The following is a 24,578-nucleotide window of genomic DNA, read 5'->3' as shown; positions in this document are numbered from 1 at the left end:
TTATTGACAGATGTGAAAAGGTTGTGAACTAGTTGTGTCACTCCACCCACACGCAATACACTGCCACAGTATCCAACACACCCTTCGTAAGAGAAAGGCGGTCTGTTTTAAAACTACTTCCGTCCGCTATGTTGCCCCTGCACTGCTTAACGTTATTTGCTAACTGTTCAAACACTACTGCTGTAACAAGTGTGTGTATTCCGTCCTGTCCGTCTTGTGCTCGCTCTACATAGACATGAACGAGCATCGTTCAAAACAGTGAGGTGACACACGTCAGCTAAAACCACAATATCACTCTATATTTCAGCTGCTTGGCAGTAATGTTAGCTGACCAGACGAAGGTCTCTCCATGAATCAATGCTGATCCTAGTGCTGGCTTTTCCTGCTTCAGCCTCCCGACCGCGGCCGGAGGGAACAGGGAAGACACTTGAGTTTTGGTCGGAGACGATAACGTTACTCATTGAAGAGCCCCGTCACTTCACAAGACACGGGAAACCTCTGTTGGTCTGGAGGAGCTGCAGCAGTTATTTCTGCACAAACGTCCACTGTACATTCACTAGATATTCTCAGAGCTACTAACTCTCCTGCAGTGTGTAGTGTGCTTGTATAAACGTGAGAGTGGAACGAAATAGCGAGAACGAGCGCGGTGTGTGACTGAAGGCAGGCAGGCAGGCAGAGGAGCAGAGTACAGCAGAGACTCCGGCCCTGGAGACCAAAGCTATGGTCTCCCCCGCGTCCTCCGACTGCGGCCAACACTGTTTTGCAAGACGGGCTTCACTAGATAGAACTTTGCTGTTTTGGTGCTTCCGTGTAGTTTGTGTTGGAGTCTGAGTCTGAACAGCGTAGCCACACGTGAGCGCGCATGGGACACTGACCAGGATTGATTCATATGTGTAAGAAGTTACAAACAGCCCCTTTAAGCCTGAAGAAGAGTTTTCCTCTCTGTTGGCAGAATCGGACCTTCAGCAGCACCTGTTCCCAAACAACTCCACCGGGATGTCAGAGATAACTCGAGGATAACTACTTCTCTTCACCAAGCCAGGTATGTGCTGCTTGTGCAAACAGATACTGTATATCTTGAGATGTCTTGGTTCTGTTCAGTTGATGTTTTTTGTACTTGGCAATATGGCTGAGGCTGCTGCTGGGTCTTTGTTCTACAGTTTACACTGCTGTACTGATGGTAGCAACACTACTAGGCCTAAGTATTGGTGCCTTCAAATTAAACTCGTGAGCTTGTGTTAACAACACGGGAAGTCGTATACACAATATGCATGCCATTCAAGTGGTTAAGTCGTGAGAACGCCGCTGCTAAGCAACGGCAATATTAACGTTACTGTCGGCGTCTAGAAACCACAGAGGAAAACAATTTAGAAAGCTAGCAAGTGGGAAACATAATGCAAGAAATGCAAAGGCATAATGACAGAGGAAAAAGATGAGACTGTTGGGAATATCAACATTTTCCTCCGACATATTATAAAATGAACATATAATAATTCAATGTAATAACAATATACGACTAAAATTACAATATATTCACTTATTATGTACCGAAAAATTAACTTCCATGGCCTCTGCCATTTCTGACGTCAACAAACACGTCACAACTCGTGAATTTGGAGCTTTCAGAAACTTTCCACTTACAAGGTTGTGAATACCACAAGAGGGGGGCGTTCATATGGACTCTTCTCGTGAACAAGGTAAACACGACCCCAATTGAAGGCACCATATGCTTAAGTTTAAGCAATATTAATATATTTTCTTTGGCCACTTGGGGGCAACTGAACAAGCTGTTAAAAAACACTGACATATTTTCACCTTATCAGTGTTGGAATTACAGGGGAGCCAGGTGTTGGGGCTTACCTTTCTTCCAAAAGAGACCTGTGCTTCCCCAGGAGGCCACAACATTTAGAGTCAAATTGAAATCTAATGTCCTGTCATTGGTTATTTTAAATGCGTGTGCTGCTCCTCTCTGGTCAGAGCAGCTGACTTTATCTTCTGTCAATAATGTGTGATTGATCTGGACATGTGCTGGTTGTTTTTTATGTATCATGGCTTGCTTTGTTTTGTGCTGGTGTTATTATTGTGCATGGATTTGGTGTCAGATTGGCGATTCTCAATAGTTCTCAACTGGAGCGCATTCAGTTCAGCATTCTCAGAATTTTTTCCTTGTAATATTTAGTATTCGAGACGGTGATAACTAAATAAAGCTATTTCTCATGTAGCAATTCATCTTGGCTCCAGTATCTGCTTGTTAGCTCTTAGTTAGTTGGTTTTATCATCACTCTCCAATCTCTGCTGTTGCTGAAGAACGTGTATGTTTGCAGGTGATGACGGTCAGACTTATGTGAATACATATTCAATGTTCGCATTATGAATCGTTCCACATGAGCTGGCTGACTGAATTGAAGTTGGAACATGAAAATGACACATGGTGGCATTTTGAAATGAATGGAAAAAGTGCAGAAAATAGGTTCGCATGGCAATGATATTGATTGCATCTTGTCGTTGACCTAACAAAAAAAAAAACATTCATTGTGTGTGTTTGTATGCGTGCCACCTCTTTTTGAAACGACCGGCCTATTGAAATCTTTTGTGTACCCTGATAATCGCGACGAGCTTTTGTGGGGGGAGATGATCCCATTCTGCTGCTGTTGGATGAATAAGCACAGATGTCAACCTTTTCACTGTGACTCTCACCTTGTCCACTCATTAGGAATGAAAACAGTTGCCTTTTGTTTCACGTTGAATATTACTTCATCGGAACAACAAAGGCACAATTCCCATTCATCCTGTGAAGCAGATCTCGGCAGATAAAGCCGGGCCAGCGCTGTCGAGCTCTGACCTTGTTGGCCCGACACTCTCGCAGTGTTTGGCTGGCCGACTGCCACTCAGTCCCCAGTAATGAACCAGAGCGTGAAAAGAGCCGCTGCTTCGCTACTGGGAAGTTTACCTGCAGGTCTCTTAGCTGATGTTACCTTATTTTCCAGGTGGAAGCACATTGCTGTAACACTTGGGCTCCAACTTTCCTTTCTTTCGACTCCCACTTTACCACGACAAACTTAAGAGCCTTCTTCTTCCTGTCAAGTGTCTGGTTGGTGAGAAACTTGTGAATTGAAGAGGCCGACGTGTATTATCAGGATTCTGACCTGCCCCAGCCCCTCTTTACTCTCTCTGCCTCTTTCTTCCTATACCGGGATGGAGTGACAGCTTGTCACTATGGGTGCTCCACAATACGGCTCAGACTCCCCGACTATTGTGGAGCGCAGAAAAAGCATCAAGGTCTTCCTCTCTCTTTCCTTCACTCCTTTCTCTCTCTTTTCAAAGCAGAGAATCAATCAGCTGTACACACACACACACACACACGACTCACTTCTTTTCCCTTCCATCTGTCTATTCAGCAGCCAGTGATCATTTAGACTTGACATGTATTGTGAAAAACTGAGCTGCTCTGCCTCTTTCTTCTTCTCTTTCTTTCACTCCCTTTCTCTTTCAACTGTCTGTCATTAATGTCCAGGTCTTACAATATACGAACAGAGGAGAAGAAGAAAGCGAAGAGTGAGGGATGAATTGATGGATGGGAGGATAAGCACTCAGTGTCCTTTCTTTAAAGATTTGTTATTGTACAGTACTGTCTCCCAGTCATTTTTGGTTGGTGTTTCAGTCTGAAAGCCCGTCCACGTGCTCTTTTGTATGGGAAAGCAATAAGGCCCCATTGAATGAAGCTGAATGGACCTGCCATCCTTAGGGGCTGAGGCCTGAGGACTCCTATTCTTTAGCCCCCAATCTAATTGGAGCTGAAATGAAATGGAGGTTTCTTATGAAAATAGGCTTTGTTTGGCCGCAAGGCTGGTAATTCATAAACAATAAGCAGGGCCCCATTGTGTAGATAATAATATATTCATGCTGCTGGAGATGGGGAGAAGGCAAAGCGAAGGCTGAGGATATATAAGGAGGATAGGCAGAGACACGGATGGAGAGTGGAGGGATGAGAGGAAGGGGAGGAGGAAGACTAGGGGCTAATAGCAAATAGTGGGTCAGAGAAAATTGGTAATGGTTGGGTAGAGGCAGAGGACTTATTAGAGGAAGTGAAAGGACTAAAAGTGGGCAGCAGTGAAAACGGAGTGGGAGTTGGGGGTGAAAATGACGGGAATAGGAGAGAGATGGACAAGATAAGAATGAGGCGAGGAGGGCGGGAGATTGGGAAATGGCTTTGAGTACTCCCAAGCCTACAGGTGACTGGTTTGGTAGCGGTGGGGGGAGAAGGCAAGTGAGCGAGAGTATCTAAAAAATTAAATAGGTTGCACAGTGCAAATCTGTGTGGAGTTGAGAGCGGTGGAGCTGATGGAGTGGATTGGTCAAGTGCAGAGATGAAGCAGAGCAAAGCAGTCAGTGTCTAACAGGCGAGGGGGAAAGACGAGAGAGAGGAGACCAGTGTGTCTATGAAACTGACAGGAGGGCTTTCACCGCCTGGAGACACGATGGAGTGGCTGAGAAAAACAGGTGAGCTTTCATGCCACTTTGATGCATCAGTCTGCGTAGATTATCTCTCACTATTATCGTCTGTAATCGCACAGGTCATAGCTGCTTCTGTGAGATGATCCTCAGCTGAGTACACACTCAAACTTAAAGAGTTTCTCTGTCCGACATTCTCAAACAGAAGGACCAAAACAAGTGCTGGACTTAAGTGCTCTGTGGAGTGACGGACTGACCGAAGGGGACCCCGCTTCCTGTATCTGCTCTGAGCAGCTGTCACAGTTCATGTCACAGGCTTTTTTACCCATTTCATCGGGGGAGTGATTCCTACAAACTGTGCAACTGGAGACCCCCCATTCCTCTGGATGCTTCCTCTGTGCTGCAACCTTGACTTCCGATTTTTTTTTTTGTCTTATCTTTTTGACTAACAGTATAATCCTGGACAGAGTTTTGTGACAGTGGAGGGAGAGGATTGTTGAGGACTTGAATGCAAAACTGAAACTGTAAACACGTCTGATTTGATTTTACTGCCTAAAGAGATAGATGTCTTAACTAATGGTGAGTAAACCTGGCATGGCATTTTAAGTGGGTGGACTTGAACTGAGTTTGTGTGCGTCTGTCTGTCTGTCAGAGTGTGTCAGGGAAGTTTGCATGCTCCTGCACAGACACAGGAAAGATTTGATCTGCATGCGTGCACACAGTATGGAGAAAAAATGCAATGTAGTGCAATGTCAAGTGTCCGAAGTAATCCACGTGGTTTAACTGTGGTCCACAGTCCACACCAAGTCTTTCTTATGAAAGTTATGTCAACACTATGTGCAACTTCTTAGCAGTGAAGGAGTCGCTAAGATATTCAGAGAACAGAAAATGTCATATTTAATTATATAATTAATTAGTCCTGGTGTTAACAGGACAGTTAACATATCACTTTGTATCCTCTTAAGAATGCACAACAGTTCTTTTATTTATGATTTATATGGGAAGATTAAAATGTTCTCTAAATATTTGTTATACTGACTGACGGGAAACAATTGTTTAAACAATGCATTTATCCTTCTGTTTCTTGTTGTTAGATGGGTGTATTGGCCAAGAGGTGGTGGTATTTACTTTACTTAGGTCCAAATGTGTGATCCTTGTGCACTTGGTACCCTGAGTTTTTAGGTTGAGCCACTAGATGTCAGTATTTATCAACATATGAACCACAATTGCAGCACCTCACCTCTTGCTCATTCCACCATGAGACCAAATTCAGCTGAACATATGCGCCTGATATTCTCTTGGTTTACTTGCCTGCGTGTGCACATGGTGTTTACGCAAATTAATTGATCTCAACAATGTGACTATATAATATAAAGTTAATTAGTAAATTAGTGTGAATGCTCTGTTTTTTAATGCTTTAGCAGTGTTTTAGATATTTAAAATGATACTTTCACTAGCTTAATCTCAGCAGGCAGGTTGAAGTCCCTGAAAGAAAAAGCGGAGAAATTCCCTTTATGTTTTGGCCTTGGCTAAGACTGTAGACTTGAATATTTAATTGCATGTCACAGTAAAGGTTATGCATGTATTCTTAATATAGTTACTTCTACCACGAGATGGCAATCACACATAATGAAAATCCCCTCAGCTGTCTGGATCTGTGTGTGTGTGTGTGTGTGTGTGTTGGGGGGCATGGAAGGGGCTTGGTGTTTATGCTCTCCACATGTATGCTTTTGCATATAACAAGATGTCTTCACATTGGTGTTTTTGGATTTGTTTGCCTCTATCCTTTCGTGTGTGTGTCTTTTCATTAACCTGCAGTATTTAGTGAGTATCTGTGCTGTAGCGGAGCTGGATGTTTCCCCGCTTGAGGTCCTTGTTTGTTTTGTTTATTTGCATGCAGCAAAGTGGTTGCTGGCGGTGCTGGTCACTACAAGTGGCTGGCATTCGGCGCCTGGTAATCAGGCTGCGGGCAAACTGGGTGGCAGCGCTCCGAATGGTTTGCTGGAGATTATCCCAAAATTATCCATGAATTATCCCCCAGAATTACGCCATTCCTGTCAGGCCTTGTCCATTGATGGGACTCGGATGAGGGAGAGTGTTGGACGAAGAAGTGTGTGTGTGTGTGTGTTGCACGCGTTGTCAGGGGGAGATTTGGATGGAGCAGCGTTGGTGTCTGTGTCATGGAGCGTGTATTTCTCTGTGTGTGTGTGTGCTCTGTAATGACTCTGGCAGTGTTGGTACATTGGGGTAATGGAGCATGTTAATCCACATCAAACAGCTATTAGCAGCAGATTTTACTCATAAAAGTCACTAGTTACAGTACGAGGAAGGACAGGAAATTAACACACATCTAGCAACCTGTGTACTTTTTTATTTTAATTTTTTTACTCCCGCGGCCGGTGCTTTGTTTTTCCAATAGGCATTTTTTTATTGTGCCAAAAAGAAACAATTGTGCTCAAATCTAATGCAACAGAAGTTTGGCGTCCAGCCCTCTAACTAAACTATCATCAAATCCCTAAAATCTGCAACAAGCTGCTGTGTAAATGTGTGTGTCAACATTTTCATGAGAGGTATTTATTCCCAGAGCTACAGGTTTTCATGCCATTTGGAGCATTGTATTAAATTCATTTTCTGTGTGGCTGCTGTCACTGCACATCGCGCTGTCATTATAGTCTGGGTAGATAGGAGGGACTAGTTCCCTGCTTGTGTGTGGCTGCTGGAGCCCCAGGAGGATGAATAGTGCTGGTGAACCTCTCTGCGATAAGTGTTCGGTAAACGGGTCAGTGGATTGTCCTCCGAGGCTCAATCTGAGCTATTTTCCCTGACTGAGAACACAAATTATCCTTCGCATTCATCCCATAAACAGACCACCGGCGGCGCAGACTCCACGTAGTTTGTTGTGGATGTGTTTGTGGGCTCAATCACCCTGTTTTCTTGTGCTTTGGCTGAACACGAGGCCGCTTGTACATGTGAACCACAGTATGGGATAACACATGCACGCTTTCACCCACTCAACAACAAAGTCCATATGCAGCGCTGGCGAGCAGATGAAAGCACGACTATTGAAGATGAGAAAACAATTACAGTAGATGACGTAGCGGGTGCAAGTGGAAGATAGAAATGAAACACACACACACACACACACCGGCAAGAAGAGGAAAATGGTGAGAGGCAAAGGGGAAAGAGAGGGAGAGGCCAAGGTGGCGAAAGGTTAAGTACTCTTCTTTTTTTTGGATGCTGTACTTCCTGCAGGGCCTTGTTCCTTGACCTGCTGGTTAGGGGAGGGAGGTAAAAAAAAAAAAAAAAAGAGAGGGAAGGGGGGAGAAAAGGCTAAAGCTGCATGTGAGGTTGCAAGGTGAGAGCTAAAATGGGAGGAGTATTTGCCTCTGGCTGATGGGGAACAATTGGACACACAAGGAGGCACGCACACACACTCGAACCAGAAGCAAAAATGGACATTCTCACACAGACACACAGAGACACACACACACACACACTCATGCACACACTTAGAACTACAGTCCCAGCAGGCTATGAACTTCAGTGCAGTTGTTGCCATGGCGATACACTGAGTTGCTGACCCCCCGACTCCATTTTTCCTGCCGCTTGGCTATTGAAAGAGATGATTGACAAGTGTCCAAATGTCAGCCGACCCAGCCGGCCGCACAGATGGGGGGGTGGAGGGGGGGATGGAGGGCGGGAGTGGGGGAGCCATTTTATGTTACTTTCACTCGCAGGGAGGAAGGTGTGTGCGCGTAGAGATACATATATGCATGCATTGAGTGCCAGTTAAGGCTGAACAAGTACTAACAAATAGTCCTTAAACATAGCAATCACAATAAATTGGGTCTACCCCCTGATGCTAAGAATACTTTGAACGAACAAATCACCAGAGATACAAACACACACACGTACTGTAGATGTATTTACACACACACACATATACTGACCGGCACAAAGAAAGCTTCCAAATAAAAGCCCCTTTTGAATGCGAGACAGGGTCGTATATTTGTCTTTTGAGCTGCACTGATAACCCATTCAGTGAAAAGCTGGATTGGTCGGTGGTGGTGGTGGCTATTGAGTTTTTTAGTGTTTAGTGCTCTCTGCTGTGCCGTGTGCATATTTATGTGTGCAGCCCTGATGGACTGAATCTGCATAAATAAATCCACTTACATCAAATATGATAAACCGTAGTTTACATGTTGGCGGTGAGTCTTACACAAACAGCTCCGTGTTGTCTACAAGGCTTTTTTCTTATTTCTATATATTTTTTTCCCCACCTTTTTACCTCCTGGTTTTTGTATCCTCTCTCCCTTTCTCACTGTCTCATTGTCCGCAGGCTTAAAGGGATCAGTCTTATCTTGATCACCCACAGCAACACATTAACCTCTCCTCTCTTATCTCTACACTGGTCATTAGTGCCAAAACCCTTAACGTCCTATTGACAAGGGCCACCAAACTCTGCATCTGTGTGCGTGTGTGTGTGTGTGTGTGGATGCGTTGAGTTATCGTATGTGACATGCGGTTGAGATCTGCTGAGTTGGTGATCTGAGCCGATAACATTATTAGCCTGTGGTGTGTTATGTGTGTGTGTGTGTGTGTGTGTGTGTGTGTGTGTGTGTGTGTGTGTGTATGTGTGTGTATGTGTGCAAAATATAACAAGAGAAAGTGAGAGGGGGAAAAATGCTGTAATATTTCTTTAAAATGTATTTGAGATTATGAACAGGTGATAATGGATATTTATGTGCTTTTCTTTTTGTGCTTTGAAAACATCTGGTTAATGAGTTTCTGACTTATTTACTCGATAGCATAAAATAAGGTCTGAATTACCCTCTCCTCCCACCTGAATACTTTGCAGAAAGATGTAATAATTCAAAAGCTAGTCATCACGTTTTGCCATGAGACCATTTAGAAAGTATTGAGGGAGAATAAAATGTACTTCCTGTCTCTAATGCGGCAGTAGTGGTGTTGAATGGGTTACTCCATTTGCTGCTGATGGAGCATTACACTTCAGCTCAGTCAAACAGCTGTGAACAGTAGCGAGTGTATTGCAAATGAAATCAATTCAATGATATCATGTCTTGACACACAGCAATCAAATCACTTATAGCAGTAATATTAGCACCTGCTTTAAACACTCCTTGAAGGGTTTTGAAAATACAAAATACAACAAAATATATCCTTAAATAAATCAATGAATTCGTTTTTCACTTCAATCTGTTCAGGGTCACAGGTGCTACAAATGTACAATATAAAGAAATAATAAAATGTTGTTGTTGTTTTGAATTAATATATTAGTGTCTCTTTTCCAGACGCATCATTAAAATCCGTTCATTCTGACTGGAAAACAAAATCCCGTTTCTGATAATACATGTCATGGAGGAATTTAGTTTTGAGTTAAATGTGTGCCACTGTTTGTCTCTAAATGCAGTACTTATCTGTCTGTCTGCTCCTGGCCCCGTGTGTTAGTGGGGCTGACAATCTAACAGGTTAAAAGAATAATTGCAACTCTATTTACCCCAAACAGCCTCTCCTCTGCACATAATTACATCCACACACACACACATGTGCACAGACACACTATCACATACTGAGGCACACTCAGAGAGAGAGAGAGAGAGAGAGGAGAGAGAGAGAGAGAGAGAGAGAGAGAGAGAGAGAGAGAGAGAGGGAGAGTCCCTGCACTAATATTTAGGTAGTAACAGTCATGTGTTTGAGTGAACCCTCCTCTTGTCCTCCTCTTCAACGCAAAGCACTGTTAACCACCGGCACTCACTGAGAGAGGAATACACCCCGCATTGACCGCACTCATCGGGTTGTGGGTGTGGATGTGCTGTATGTGTGCGTGTGAGAAAGATTGAGAGATGTGTATGTGAAAATATTATGACAATACCATCCTCCAAGGTGAGGGGCTCTATAGTAAGAGTAATTTATGAAAATACTGTGAATAATAGGACTGTCACTAATGATTATTTTCATTATTGAATACTCTTGATTTTTTTTGTTGAGAAATCGATTGACTGTTTAATCTATGAAATGTCAGAAAAATGACTGATTCCCAAAGCTGCTTGTTTTGTCTAGCCAAAAATATTCGGTTTTCAGTGATATAAAACAAAAAAATTGCACTGGGAAGGCTGGAAATAATAATAATAATAATAATAATAATAATAATAACAATAATAATAATAATAATAATAATAATAAACTTTGGCCTTTTAGCTTGAAAAATTACCTAAAGAATTGATGTCAAAATCATTGCTCTGACTAATTGATGGACTTATAAAACAATACATATACTGTATATACATATCTTTTTCAGGAACTATAAATAATATTTATTGACTTGTTGGGATTATTTTTATAAGCATACTGTCTTAATAATTACCGCAAAATTATTATGTCAGTGCTTCATAGAATGGGATCAGCCTAATCAGTGATTAACTCCACAAATTCAAGTTTTATGAAGCTCACTTTTACTCAATAATCAGAACCAGACTCAACTTTATTGGCCAAGTATATTTTCACAAACAAAGAATATGACTGGTTTATAGTGGCTGCTGTCTTATAAACATTAACATACAGCCAAAACAAGGACAACAAAGCCGAGCAAAGATTAAACTTGAGGGGCAACGATTGGTTGACTAATCGAGAAATAATCGTCAGCTATTTTGATAATCAAATCATTATTAATTTTCATGCAAAAATTGCAGAAAACGCTCTTTTCAGTCTCTCAAATATGGAGATTTCCTGCTTTTCCCTGTTACATATATATTATATTATATTATTAAACTTAACATTTTTGTTTTTTGAACAAAACAAGACAGTTAGAGACATCATCTCGGACTTTGACAAACTGGGATGGACATTTTTTTTACAATTTTTCTGACATTTTATAGATTAATTGATTTAATCTAGAAAATAATCGGCAGGTTAATCGATAATGAAAATAACCCAAGTTGCTGCTCGATTAAACATAACTATTATGTGCAGACAAGTAGGTGAGAAGCTGTATATTAATAAAAACAACAAATAATATCTATACAGGTCAAACTGTAAAAAATAGTGCTGTAATTATTTTTTGCATCGGTAATGCAATAGTTAGTTTAGTGTTTTATGTTCAGCGCATGCATATACACATCTATGGACAATATATAGACAACTTCAATTTACATTTGACAGTGATGGATAATATGTAAATGTTATTGCACAATCTGTATATTCAAACTCTAATATATATATTTATAATTTGTAGGTTCTGTAGATGATTTTAATAGAAAAACATTATTTACATGAACGTTATATATATATATATTTAGACTTGTGCTCCAGGTACAGTCTCTGTATCCAGTCTTCAGGTGTGTGTGGTTTCAGCCTGCAGCTCAGTGATGCAGTGCCTGTCCTCGGACAGTGGTGGCGCTGCTGCTGCATTGTGATTAACGACTGCTGCGGCTATACTGTGGATCCACTCATGGCCCCGGCATTACATTAGGAGACATTATCTAAATACTCAACAAAGTGAAATTGAATTTAAGGCTCCGTCTCCAGCCCCCCCCCAGCCTCCCCCACCCCCTCTGCTGGTTAAACTGGGCCGCTCTCGGATCCCATTCTCTCCTTATTGTTGGAGCAAGTCGAGCAGGATCCTCTGCTCCTCATCCACTCTCAAATTGAATCAGTCTCAATTTGACCTTTTATGTACCAGAATCTGCTACAGATGTACAGTACGTGCATGCAAGTAACGTTTGACACGTGTGTGTGTGTGTGTGTGTGTGTGTGTGTGTGTGTGGGTGGGTGTGTGTGTGTGCGCGCCCACATGTGCCCCCGTGTCAGCTCGCATTGCTCACAGTGAAGTGGGGAAACAGCATCTCCCTATTTGCCGCAGAATAGACCAATTAGTGTTTAGCAACAGAGCAGGAACCCATGTGAATGTGTCATTGATTAGCAGGATTTGGCTAATCATCACATCTCATAAACTCACCCGCTAATGTCAGCTGGATCTCCTACAGTACGCCTCCTTCTCCTCGCTCAATCTATCCCTCCATCTCCTCTCCTTCTCCTTTCAGCTCCCTCTTCCCGGCTGTCTTTCCGCACTTGTCTTTTTGCCCATCTGTCTCCGTCTGTCTTCTCTCCCTTCCTTCCTCTGTTTTTTCTCCCCTCTTCTCAATTTCTTCCTTCCTCTCTTCTTCTTCTTCTTTCTTCTTCTCTTTTTTTCCCCAACACTGGAGGGTTTACAGTAGAAGGAGCTGAGCGGATGCTGACTTTCCTCCTTGTGCATCAGGAAAGGAGAGTCTGCACTGCTGCTGATCTGTAAAGGCACTATGTACTTTTTCATTTTAATTGTCCACTCTGCTTTTATATTTTACTGTCTTTACTGTACTCCTCACCATTGCTGGGAAAAAAAAGCATCTTTTCATGTTTCTCAATTTTTGACATCTCCTTAAAAGACATCTTCAACAAGAGAAAGAAAATGCCTCACACTATCACTATCAGCCATCCAAAACTATGTTTAATTGTTTAATAACCTTGTTTAATTGAATTTTGTCATTTCAGGTCAAAACAGAGAGAAAAGACATGAAATAAGGTGTTAGAAAAAAACAACAAAAGCTGATGTCTGTGACGTGCCTTATCCCAAATCTAAAGTAAATTTTACGACCTTGGCTTCAGATGCAACTGGGCAAAGTGACAAAGCAACAGTATGTTGTTATGAGCGAAAATGTGTTTTCTTTTTCGCATTTAATTAACAAAATGTCACTTGCTTTCAGAAGATTTTAACTACTCTTTTATTATTGGGCTGCAACTAACTATTATTTCCATTATTAGTTAGCCTGCAGATTATTTTTCTTGATTAATCGATTAATTCTTTTGTGTATTAAATGTCAAAAAAAGGGGAACAATACCTTTTACACTTTCTTAAAAGTGACATTGTTGCGTTGCACATAAGACAAAGAAAAGCAGCAAAACCTGACAATTTAGAAACTTAATAGTTGCAGGTTATTTTGGATTGACTAATCATTTCAGTTCCAGTATATTACATTGTTTTTATTTGTTAAATAGCACAAATATAGCAAATAGAGGACAAACCTTTACTGTTATAGAAAATTGTAATTTGACAATAGTGACCACAGTGTGATGATTTTAACTGCATTTAATAAATTGCCATAATATTTTAATTAGGGATACAAAACCGAACTGTTCAATGATGTAAATAAACAAACTGTGGGCTTGTTGAACTGTTGCACCACCATATTAAATACAGGCCTGCTAATTATTTGATGAGGCGCCAGAGACGTAGAAGAGACAATTATCTGAACATAGGCCTACTTGACCATTAAGTATCCCGCCTTATTTCATGTATACAATCAGTGTTATTGCTTCATATAATATAGAGATATAATTTAATACTATCAATCAATCAGTCTTTATATATTTTGGAATTCAAACACTTTGGAAATGGTTATGTTTTTATTCTCCCTAATGTGTAAAACAAACCAAACCGAGGGCTTGTAGAACTCATTTTAACTGAGCTTGTTTTTTAATAAATCTCCAAGTACACTTAAATCTAACCACTTGGATATTAGCTGTGATACGAACAGGAAGAAGAGTTTTTCTCGATTCATTTCATCTCTCTGCTTTTGAATAAGAAGAAATTAAATTAGTGGTTTTGGAGCTTTTGTATGTTGTGTAATAGGTATTAGTTATCATATTAATTAGCATCTGTTTGACACAGTATGGTGGCCAGCTGGGAGCATGAAGGAAGACATGCGGTGTGTGTGTGTGTGTGTGTGTGTGTGTGTGTGTGTGTGTGTGTGTGTGTGTGAGAGAGGTTGCAGGGGGGGTGAAACTCACAGCGTTTGATTTGTTGTGTTGCTAATGTGACACTGATTATACAGGTCAGAGTAAAACAAAGCGGTGAGACGCTGCAATGCTAATACAGACGCCGTGATAACAGGGTTGTCATCACACACACACACACTCTCTGAAACACAGATAGGCCGATATACCTTCATGTGAACGTATACACATGTACATCTATGCGTTCTCGTGTCCTTGTGAAACACGTGCAAAGACACACCAACACACTCATGACACACACATTCGCAGGTCATGGAAAAACGTCTCACAATGACTTCAGCAAACCACACTGAGCCGTTTCTTTTTTTTTTGTTGTTGTTTTTGTAAGAGGTAGACTGTTGCCATGGAGAGAAGAGGTTAGTGAATTTGACCTATGCTATCATGCTAGCTTTGGTCCCGCAGCTGTAATTTCAAATGAGAGAAAAAAAAAATATGTTTCTCACTGAATTGATTTATCCCTATGTTTATGAGTAGATAAGTGCAGTGATGCTTAGATGGAGGGTTATTTTCATGGGGTGACTCTTTTGTGTGTATTGTGTTTATCTAGGCCACTGTTGAAGTAGGGAGTACTGTAGCTCTTTTGCTTTCTTTGTGTTTGCGTGTGTGTGTGGGTTTTTTTTTTTCTGTATGCGCGGCTGTTGTGTTTGTGTGTGTGTGTGTACGCCAATCTCCACCGCAGGTAACGGCAAAGGCATGGGAGACATTGTGGTTTTATGAAGAGCGGTGCGTGATCAGACTGCCCTGCAGCAGTAACGAAATCAATCACAATAGGGAATGGAAAAACTAAAAGTGACTAAATAACATACGGTTTGTTCTGATTTAGTCACCGCATAACCTGCTCTTCCATTTAAACTGAGCCGGTCTCGTGGCCTTGGTTCAGTTTGCACTACCTAGAAGAAAATAAAATGCATTTCTTCTAGGGCCCCGATGATACACCTATCTCCCAATGCGATACTATCACGATACCTGGGCATCGATTTGATAAGTATTGCGATTCTGCAAGTATTGCAATTCGATATTATGATTTATTGCGATTTTTGTTTACTTTTTTAACACTAGAATATGAGGAAAAATTTAATCATACACTTCTAGGGACTTTTACTTTGGAAACTATCTAGATTGATACAATAAAAATGTTTGATTTTCAGTATGTATGTATTTAGAGATGTCCTGAGTAAAATGTATCAGTCACTGTCAGGCATTATTTATTAATTTCTTTCCAGTAACCCAAAAATATAAAGAATAAAGACATTTCCCTCACAATTTAGTGGCAATTTCGTTTTAATTTTAAGGGACATGTAATGTTTTATACTTCTTGTTAATATAATCCAATCAATCTATTATTTCCATATATGTATTTTGTTTAAACAGTTCCCTTTGTTAACATCTTATTTTGAAACACGTGTATACTTCCGCTAACTTCATCAAGTCCGTCGCTAGCTCGCCGGTCCGCTCCGTTCTCTTTATACATCCATGGTCAGCTCCATCGGGGCTGTTTGAATGTATTTAACATGAATGTCAGCATATGGCTGCTCTACAGTTGTAGCGTCGGCTGATTTGACCACGGAGATGAGAGTGGCGGCTTTTCCCCATCCCTAATCTCTTATTACCTGCAGCATCATCCAGTTTAACATCATTTTACACAATTAATCCAAAACAGAATGTGTGTGCAATATATAGAAGACGACAAGAGAGCAAATAGGGAGCCAAGATATGGTCGTCTGTCTGGCTTTTGGGGTAATTTGCCGAGGCGGGTGAGAATGTTGGTCGAGATGGGCGGCGACTTGTCAATCATGTGTCTGACAGGGCCTTGTATAGGTTGTCATGTTGCCCGGCAGCAGAGGCAGAGGAGCACACGGACCCGGGGGCCACGCGGGGGTCACCGTCTGCCCTAAACGGTCCCCTCGACAGCACGGGGGTGCAGATAGGCGAGGCGTTGCTCCGAGGAGGTCAGCCCAGGGGTGATTCAATTCTCTGTGTTTGGGCGTCGGGAGATTGTGTGCTCACCTCTGTCAACCCTTCCACATACAGGTCAGCAAAAATAAGATGGGAGACTCACAACAGCGGAGACGAGGGTCGACATGAGACAGAGAGTATAACCTGAATGTATGTATAATTCACCAAACAAGGTTGTGTCTCTTCCATTCTTTCTCCAGTCGTCTGCGCAGGCAATGTACTGGACACCAATGTGCCTCTTATAGTTCTCAGCTGACCCTTAAAGGCCCCAGTGGGGATACCGAGGGGGTGACTTTGCTCCTGCAGCCTGGGAGACTTCCATATTCATTGTTTCCCTTTTTTCCTCTCTTCATATACCTGTTATCTCTCTTTCATTGTCTGTCTGCACTTCTCTATTTTACTATGTACTCTCAATTTGTCTTTCAACTTTCCTCCCCAGGGACACTTCCAACCTTGCTCCTATATGCTGAGGGTGTTTACACAGGTCAGTGTTAGGTAGTGTGTGTGGCCCTGTCCTTATTGGGATATAATACCAATCAATCATGTGCTAATTCTCTCAGGAATGTCAGCAAAGTGTGGACTATGGAGGTGAAGGTTTTTGCAGCAGTGATCAGTTTGCGTTGAAGAGCTTGAACATGTTGCACCTGCTAAAGGACACAGAAGTAGTAAGTCCTTCAACCCAGAATATTATGGGCATAAAATGACTATAATTGAGGACTTGCACACAACAAATGTGTGTGTCATATCACATCTTCACTCGTGGTCTTTGTGTGTGTTTGTGTGTGTGTGTGTGTGTGTGTGTGTGTGTGTGTGTGTGTGTGTGTGTGTATGCGTGTGTGTCAGGAGAACGAGTGGGATCTACCATCTGTTAGTGAAGGCCAGTAGACCGTTGGAGCTGTGCTGCCCTACCCTTGTCAGTGGCAGCTGTGTGTGTGTGTGTGTGTGTGTGTGTCTGTTGCACATGTATGTGAATGTGTTTGCACAACATTATGTCTATGTGTGCGCGCGTGTGTGTGCTCACTATAATTACGACCGTCATGGGTGTCACAGCACGATCAGACCAGTAACGGTCATCATGTGTTGACACTTCTAGTTTCCGTTCCTGCCTTGTGTGGTTCTGCAACAGCGAACCTCTGACTGACTCGTACAGTAATGGCTGTGGAGCGGCCGTAACTTGATGTTTTGATGTTTCGCTTGTGTCTAATGCTCGGTTTATTTGATTTAATTGATTTAATCTCTGGCTGCAACTAACGATTATTTTCATTTTTGCTTAATCTAACAATATTTACTTGATTCATCGATTCATCATTTGGGCTATAAACTGTAAGACAATAGTGAAATGGCCGCACCTAAGGGGACGTCAAATTGCTTTTGTCCAACCACCAGTCCGAAACCTAAAGATATTCTGTTTAGGATCACATCACCTAAAAAAAGCAACAAAACAATGAATCAATTATCAAAATAGCTGTCAATTAATTTAAATTTATCATTGATTAATCGACTAACTGTTCAGCTGTCAGTGTCTTATTTTGGTGGCACAACCCCGATCACAGATTAAGCCTTGTTTAAGTGAATAACGTGAGGATTAGTAGATAAATCTACTAGTTGATGGACAGAAAAACAACTATTTTGATAATGGATTCATTTTTCAAGTCATTTTCGAAGCGAAAAATATTTTTATATCATTGTTAAAGGAATATCTTTGAGTTTTTTGACAGGCTATTTGAATATGTCACAAATTTTAATGGACATTTTTCTCTATTTGTCGACATTTTGTGGACCGAGTGATTCGTCAATGGAGAAATTAATTAGTTATGTGCAGCCCTAGCGAGGATTGCCCTTTTCCATGAAGTACTGGATTATATGACTGATGTATGAGCAGTGACCACAAATTAAATGTGTCCCTGACACCTACTTGTGACTTGAAAAAGTTAGCCAATGGTTAAATTGAGCCAGGAAAAAAACATTTCAAGGCTATGATGAGCAGACTGCCCCACATTTATATGATTTCCTTTCATTTCAGTAAAAATCAACATACAGAGGTTCTTATTTTGTAGTTGTGAGCAGGGACACTTTGGAAAACTGTGGGTGCACTATGAGCTCCTGTTTATTTACTGTACTCTGGGTTTGATTTTCCCAACAAACCTCATAACCACAATGCCACTGGACAGCCAACTCTGTGTCGGAGCTTCCATGAACACACCACCAAGGAAGATTCAAGGATGTCCCCACTTGCAGTAACATTATAAATTAAGTAAGGGATAATGTACAGCGAGCCGGTCATTGTTATGAAAGAAACCACGACAGGGCGTGCAACAGGGTCTCATCGAACTGAAGGGGTTTCTTTCACAACAATGACCGGCTCACTGTACATTATCCCGCTTATTACACGGCTACTTACTTAAGAAATCAATAATTTGACACAAAAACGACATGAGAACTCCGCCCATAGCAACGGTCTGCTATACATAGCAACGGTCTGCTATAAAGAATTAACAAACCGTGGAACGCCGTGATTGACCAATCAGAATCGAGCATACAACACAGCTGTGTAATAAGCAGATAAAATGTTTACTTTACTGGTTAAACTCAAACAAGGTTAAAAAAAACTTGATGAAACTCAATGGGCTTAAACACGTGAAATGGAGTGGTATTTTAAGATGAGTAAAATGAAGCAAAAGACACGTGTTCTCGGCATGAGTTGGGGAAATGTTCCTGGGTCTTTGAAAATAAATACTCTAAATCCAGCTCACCAATCACCTGTTACTTTTGACTGTACAATTTCTATTTCAGTCGAGCATCCTTCACATAAAGAAGAAATGATGATTCGATTTCAACACTTGGATTAAAATGTACAAAACAAACGATTTTGATTTGTTAATGCGGTAATAATATGAGTTTTTCACAATCCTAGCTTGTTCTCAGTTTGAGGCATTTGCCAACTTTTCAAATATAACTAAACCCGCTAAGTGTCTCTTCTTCCCCTTCATCTCTTCTTGTTCATTCTACCCCTCCTCTGCTCCCCCCTCACTCCAATCCCAAGGGCAAGCCAAAGGCTGACAGCTTTGTTTGTGTTCTCCACTAAGTGATTTTTAATCAACTGGTCTGCATGAGTCCTCCCAAGGGCCGGAGCAGCAGAGGCTGTGAGAGATTGAGCTGAGGGCTGGTGGATGCCTGGCGGGAGATAGTGGAGGTGAGAAGAGCAGCACATTACGTCCACAGTAAGCCGGCTAATTTTGAAAACGCTATTTATGTGTAAAAAAAACCAAACAAATATGTGTCCACATTAGCGTTTTCAGGTTGATGTTGTCTGGAACTCTGTCTACTCTGTCTGAACAATAAGAGAAAGGCCAAATCGCTTCCCTTTACTGACAGCAAACAACAAAACTGCTGACGTGATCACCTACACTTTTTTTTTTAATTCAACCCAACAAATTATTTAATTGTTCTTATTTACATATTTTTTCTCCTCTGCCCTATACACACACTCTCTAGACAGCGGATTATCTTTGAGGTTTCTACAGGAAGCAATTGTGAAACTGCGAAAACGGTATTAGACAACAAATTCAATTGTGATTACAAATCAGAAAAAGAAAATATGCCGCTTAGTTAGAGCAAAGTTATTGTATCGGCCAATATTCGCTCTAAATAGTTTGATTGGTGGGCTCTATAAAGGCCGATCAGAAGAGACGATCAGATGACGCATCAATTCTGAAATGAAATGCTTTTAATACTCATTTGCCTGCTTTCTCTCCTGCTCTTTAATTTGCTCTGAAAGCGACACAGCTGGACACACACGTGGGCCCAGCGGTAGTTTCACCGTCTGTCTGATCTATTTTTTCCACAAGCTTGATGTGAATACGGCAAGAAAAAAACACACTGGTAATCCATTAAAACAAAACAGACTTAAACGATATATTCTATATAAATGATAAAATAAGCATTCCACGCTTGCCTCCTCTTTTGATCTTCCTGCCCCGAGAGAGACGAGCAGATACACACACCGGTCATAATATCCGGTGAAAATAATTTCCTCTAAGCACAATTTGAATTGTATTAAAATAATGGGGAGAAATTTCCACATATCTTTCTATAAATTAATCTTCATTTAGGGAGAGCAAACCGTTTTGTTTTTTTTACCGCTGTGAAAATTTTATTTTTGAAAGGCTAAACACCAACAAATATGGATTGAAGCAGAATATTTTGTGACATAAAAACATGTCGTGAATTTTAGAAATGCTATGCAGCCACCACTGGAATGTAATTCTACAAATAGTATAGCCAAATATTCACTACCGAGCCTGTTTGTAACCGGTACCAACAACGTTATCTTTAGTTTGTGTTTGTGTGTGTATGCCGAGACTATCCCAACGCACTCTGTGAAACACGAGAGCAGAGCGGTGCGCCGCTACAGAATAAGTATAGGGGAAAACTTGGACACCTGTTGCTGCTTCTGTGGAAATTTTACACTACTGAAATAAAGTATTGAATATATATTGAAATAAATTTGGCGGTCTCCTCCCTCCCTGAATTAATAGTTGGATTGGATATCAATAACATTATCGTTAAACTCCACAATACTCAATGAACGCTGGTTGGCGGCATGCATATTGAGTGCTGTACTCAACTGTTGGTTAGGTTAGTTTCTCCATTTACGGCAAATAACATTAGCGCTGGCAACTAACGTTAACGTTTGTTGTCGTTAATGTTATGGTGGCCGAGGAAGCTGCGGCAATCACAAGGTAGCCACACCCTAAAGCATATCCTGCTTTATCGTCTATTTTGCTCTAAATGGGACCATAATTTACTAAATGAACATTCGGCTTCACTTCTCAGACCCCGGAGTTGCCCACTGGTCGAATCACAATTTTCCGACTGCAAAGTCATCTCACAAAATCAACATAATTACAGCTTAATGACAACACCTTTATTGTGTTGTCAGCTTTAGTAACATGTATATGAGTCGTCACAGAGAGAGTTAGAGGCCACAGGAAGTTCTTAACAAAAACTTCTTGTTGCTACACAGTCCCCAACAATGTCTGTGCAGGCTTATTAGGGATGCACCGATCCGAGTTAGGGATGCACCGATAGCGATACCTGGGCTTTGGGTAGTGGCCGATACCGAGTACCGATTAGATACCAGTGTTTAATTAACAAGCTGTATGCCTCACTGTGTAAAAGTGACTGGGATCATTCTTTTATGTGTAAGGCAACAACAGGCTTGACTTAAACATCGCTTTATAAAACAAAAAGTAACAAATAAATACATAGATACATAACATAAATTTAGTGACTTGTTATTTATTATTAAAATAAGAAATCGTACACCAACAACTTGGCAAAGAAGGAATTACAATTCAAGTGTAAAATGCAGAAACAAATTGGTCAAAAGTTAAACAGGAATTAAAATGCCAGTATATGATATATATAGTATAATGTATACTGTAAACATAGAATTGATTTGAATAGATCGTCCGCATTGTCACCGATATCCGATTCAGCTATTTGAGTCAGCATCGGCCCGATATCCGATCCGATATTGGTATCGGTGCATCCCTGAGACTTAAGTTATTGTTTCCAAAAAGCTCAGTTTTTTCCCGTTCATATTAATGAACCATTTTAATATTTATCCCGTCTGGGGACTGTTTTTGAAAAGCTTAGATTTTGAGGAGAAAAACTGCTGCTTAGTGTGAAATTAAGGGCAGAAATTATGAATAGTGGAGGCTGGTGCAGGCCTGGGACAAACAGGTGGTGCTTTAGAAAATCAGCAAAGTTGAATTGGATTCATTTATTTCCGTATTACAGTCTTTTCTATGGACAGGGCTGCCAACTTTTCAATTCAGTTCAGAGGGCGATAGTAAAATTACTTCCTATTTTACATGTTCACTCATAGTCAGGGACATCCTGAACAGGACCACATTGAAAATTTCAGCAAACCTTTAAGAGTTTGACATGGGGACATTTTCATTTGTTACAATGTATTTTGAGGAGATTTTTCATTAAATTTTCCAAAAAAAAAAAGTGTACTGTGAAATAACTTTAAATTTGACATTGTAATAGTCAGGGTCATTCTGAAGAGGACTCCATTGAAAGTGTCAGCAAACCTATTAATGATTTTTTTTTATGACAGTTCAAATATGAGGAAATTATGAATGTTATAATGTAATTTGAGCTTACTTTCCCTTAAATGTTCTCCAAAACTGTCCAGTATAATATCTTGAAATTGTACATTGTCATAGTCAGGGACACTCTGAACATGACTCCATTGGAAAGTTCAGCAAACCTCTGATTGAAAACATTCATTTATTTAATTCATGAGAGTTTAAAAATGAGGACATTTTCAATGTGTTACAATATCATTTGAGCTTTCCCTGTTCAGTAATGTATGGTAAAGTGACTTATGGTCATAGTCAGCATAAAATGAGCATAAAATGTGAGAAATTATTGCTGCAATGGTATAAGGTGCCCCAAAATCCAAACGACGGCTCACTTGACCGCAGTGTTTTAGGGTGCTGCAGCTCTGTCTTGTCTGTCCGTGTGCTGTCGGTGTCAGTTTTTCATGCTGTGACGTTGGCAGCCCTGCTATGGGGGACACTGAAGAGTGAAAATGCACATTTAGACTTTTCTAACTTCCTATAAATAGTCTTCTCCCAGTTAGAGTTGGGCCATGACATTATATCGACTTGTTGTTTTTTGTTATACTGTTTTTATTGAGTTAAATATCCATTTAAACCTGCAGAAGGCAGAATATTTTTGGCATCATTGGGCAAAAATTCCATAATAACTTTTCAGCATATTGTAATTCAAGTGCTCTGAGAGAAAACTAGACTTCTGCACTTCCTCGTGGCTGTGTTTTCAGGCTTTAGAAAATCTAGCCCATGGCGGGAGACTTATGCCAATCACAGGTCATTTCAGAGAGAGAACATTCCTATTGGCTGTTCAGTCAACGGAGGCAGCTGTAAATCACTCGCAAACTCTGATTATTGATTCATATTTGATCAGCGCTGCCTACTTTGACCGTTTGATCGGAGTTTGTGAGTGATTGACAGCTACTCAGAGACGTCAGGCTCCAGCTCGGCTCTGATTGGTTGTTTTCCTCCGGTCTGTGAAATCTTCCGATGCCATTAGGAGCAGGTATTCAGGTATTAGCTGAAAACAGACATTTACATCTGAAAATGGAGTATGTCATAATATATATGGCTAATAGTGATATAAAATGATTTTATCCACATTACCATCCCCTTGTCACAGTCATGGAAATGTCAGTTTAAAGTTTATTATACGGAGGTTTCCCTGCCACTCAGCTGACATTTTAAACCACGTGGTGCGGCATAATATTGAAGCGAGTGTGTACTGATGGATTGCCGTCTGGCGGCTGTCAAAGTGGAGGCGTTGAGTCTATGATGCTACTTATTAGGAGATGGGATTAGTCTACAGATTATTTATGTTGTTATTTATGTGGTAATCCACAGACAGAGCGGCGACAGAGATTCTCACCTTATCAAAACATACAGCCATCAAATGTATCTACATGCAACATAACGCATTCAGCCCCCTCTCTCTCTCTCTCACAGCTCTCTTTCCTGAAAGGCTGAAGGAGACTGATGGAGAAAATGGAGAAAACACAAGTTGAAGGATGTATAGCAGTCATTCATGACTGGATCCGTTCCCCTGTACTTGTTTTGCTTCATAGCTACCACAGTGTCATTTAAAGCACTTAAAGTTCAGGTGTAAAAATATCATGTAACAAGCCCTGTAGCAGGACAGAGTGGGGAGAAATGACAACGTGGATGAATCAGTTCGCTTCCGCACGGAGCGAAAGAGAAAAAGAGAGTTCTGTGTTCAGTTTTTTACCTCTCCTTATTTCATTCAATCCACTTTGAATGGTGGGGTACTAGTAGCCGTAAGAGCTGTACTTGTGTTTTCCCATTGTTAAACAACCTTCAGGGATAATGGCAGTACTACCTATATAACCAATCAGGCCTTCGAGTTGGAGGTAGAGACAAGAGATGATGGAGAGGCTGCATCTGTAAAAGCATGAGATGTTGAAATATGATTCCTTCCTCGCTTCATCACTGCTTGGACCCTCTTTCTCACCGTGTTCCTCCTCTTTTCGAAATAAGTCACACTTTTGCCTCCTTTTTCATGACTGGATTTGTCCAGTGATCGCATCACGGAGTACCAGTTGCTCACATTTGGACAGGGCTCAGGTAGAAATGAGATTAGTCTTCCTCACTGACTCAACTTTAGCACCAACAGATCACGGCGTACGATGCACACTGAATGCATCCAGCATCCTATACACACACACGCACGGACTC

At 41.0% G+C, this 24,578-nt stretch overlaps 1 protein-coding gene across 2 annotated transcripts in view; it reads left to right on the top strand.

Moving 5' to 3' along the window:
* Nucleotides 1-1,026: 1,026 nt before the first annotated feature.
* sox1a (SRY-box transcription factor 1a) overlaps nt 1,027-24,578 on the top strand; it is a 98,976-nt gene continuing 75,424 nt past the window's right edge. Inside the window, exon 1 of one of the 2 annotated variants that reach the window (XM_074658864.1) lies at nt 1,027-1,042. The gene's annotated coding sequence lies outside the window, so the exon portion shown is untranslated. Of the gene's footprint in view, nt 1,043-4,917; nt 5,032-24,578 lie in introns of those variants that run through there. The other variant, XM_074658865.1, reaches the window with a different exon arrangement.

Source organism: Sebastes fasciatus, chromosome 14, assembly GCF_043250625.1.
Source record: "Sebastes fasciatus isolate fSebFas1 chromosome 14, fSebFas1.pri, whole genome shotgun sequence".
NCBI lineage: Eukaryota > Metazoa > Chordata > Actinopteri > Perciformes > Sebastidae > Sebastes > Sebastes fasciatus.
Note: the sequence above shows the minus strand (reverse complement) of the source record. Positions and strands in the feature narration are given on the sequence as shown.